Here is a 2,505-nt window from a genome sequence, read left to right on the forward strand (position 1 = left end):
TTCTGATTCTGACACCAACTAATAACTTTGACACCCAATTCTAATGTAACAGTGGGGAGATTTTTCCCACATCACCAAGCAATTCTGTGATATTAGCTGGGTGTACTGCAATTTAACTCATTTCTGACACTATGTACTTGAAGATAGCTTTAGATCCCATATATTAAGGACTCAGTTCTACAAGACTGCCCCTACCCCTCCCTCCACCTCAGACTTCAATTGCAGCTCAAGCTGTCACCTGTGCTTCTGACCAGTGGCTATTGATTGGAGGTTTAAACAACCCCCTCTTGGAGTTTAATTTGCCAGAGCAGCTCACAGAACTCAGAGAAATATTTTACTTACTAGTTACTAATTTATTATAAAAGGATATAACTCAGAAACAGACAGTTGGAAAAGATACTTAAGACAAGTTATGGAAAAAGGGACCCAGAGCTTCCCAGGTATGCCAGTCTCCCGCACATCCATATGTTCACCAACCTGGGATCTCCCTGAACCTTTTCCTTATGGAGGCCTCATTACATAGGCATGATTGATGAAATGATTGGCCATTGGTGATTGACTCAGTTTGCACAATCTCCAGACCTTGCCCTTTCCTAGGAGTTGGGGTGGAGTAATTGAGTGTGAGTCAGGGAGGAGTGGTGAAGGGCAGAACTGAACGTTCCAATGCTCAAATTACATGGTTGGTTTTCTTGGCAACCAGCCCATCCTTTGGTTACTTAGGAACTTTTCCACATTCACTTTATTAACATAACAAAACCTCTTTATTGCTCTTACTACTTAGGAAATTTCAAAGGTTTCAGGACCTCTGTGCTAGAAAGGGGACCAAGCTCAAATATATATTTCTTATATTATAAGTCACAACATAACAAGTGAGTAGACTTTTATCAAAATTGATAGAAATAAAAGGGAAGAAAAGCATGCCAGGTAAAGAATACTGACAGAGTAAAGGCACGAAGGCACCAAGGTGTCCACATTGCTGTTATTTATTAACTGACTAGTGTTGTTGATGCTGAGAGCTGCAAGGCATTGAAACTTATCATCTAACATCTTTAGCCTTAGGACAAAATTTTCTAATTTAGGGGATAGTGGTTGTATATATATTTATATTTCATTCTGGGGTGAAGAGAACCACTTTTAAGACTCCATAAAGAACTTTATAATTTTTCTTAATGAATTGAGATCATTTGAACTAAATTAAAGATACCCACTTTGTGTTCAATAAAAAGCTGAATTGCCTAACAGTTGTGTTTTCTTATTTGCCTTTACTTCTCTCAGACTCCTCCCCATTTTTATTACTCCTGTTCTTCACAATCACCTGATCTTTCTTTATTACAATCTCATGTTTTTCTGAGCAACTGAGATTCACAAAGGAGAGATTCACACAATAATCTTGTATACTAATAATTCTGCAATTAGATTAAAATAAATGCAAATTAGTAATTTAGAAAAATACATTGAAAGAATTAAAATTACTCACCCCTGAACCACCAGAGAATTCTACTATAACTACTGGGGAAATTCTTACATTTTACCTATCTTTTGGCTTGTGTATTTTAGAACTAATTTGCATCAGCAAAAGCTCGGGATTTTACAGATGACTGATGCCTGTGAAAATGAGATTTCTCCCCTGAACTTGCTTTAATTAAAATGCTGTAAGTAAGGGAAAATGTTATTGTGCCAATCTCCATGTTCGTTTAGTGTTGGCTTTCTAGAAACTTGGCATTAGTTTGCATAGAGAGCTGGTTATTTAACACTCCAGGTAATTTCTTATTAAATAGTGTTACATAAAGGATGGCCAAAATGAATGAGAGGTCTTTAGTTAATTATGCACCTTTGCATGGTTTTGTTTTTTGTTGCCTCATTTTTGATATATAAAGTACTTAAATTGGTAATGATAATCATATATCAAGGAGTGCTAAGTTGAATATAACCTAGGCTTATAGACCCAGAAAAGCTATATATGAATGACTCTTCTTTTTCATAGGAATCAGAACTTTGATAAGCAACATATCATCTTACTCATGGTGACAGAAAAAATCTTTCTCCACATCATTTGCCTGTAGTTTCAGATCGCAGGAATGTTCATAGGCTGTTTGATCAAGATTATCTAGTAATAACCAAGAGGGAACATTTTATCACCTGGTGATGATTACTTATAGAAAAGATCAATAAACACTGTAGACCATATCCACACGTAGTTTTCTTAACACATTATTATTATATATGTAACTATGGGTACCTTTTATTGGCTAAAAGCCACACTCATATCTTCTCTCCATTAGGTTAAATTATAAAATATGAATATAATTTTAAGTAAATAAATCTTTAAATTGAGATCATCCACAGATCCGAATTTCAAAATTGATAGCTTACTAAATTTCTTGAAATGTGAAAATAAAAAATATGTCTATAGCACAATAGGCTTGTTTCTATTTTGTTTTTATTTCTATGATTAGAGGGACATCTCTATAGAACATGCATGCACATTATTGTTTAAAAAAGTAG

This window comes from Pteropus vampyrus, unplaced genomic scaffold, assembly GCF_000151845.1.
Source record: "Pteropus vampyrus isolate Shadow unplaced genomic scaffold, Pvam_2.0 Scaffold10, whole genome shotgun sequence".
Lineage (NCBI taxonomy): Eukaryota > Metazoa > Chordata > Mammalia > Chiroptera > Pteropodidae > Pteropus > Pteropus vampyrus.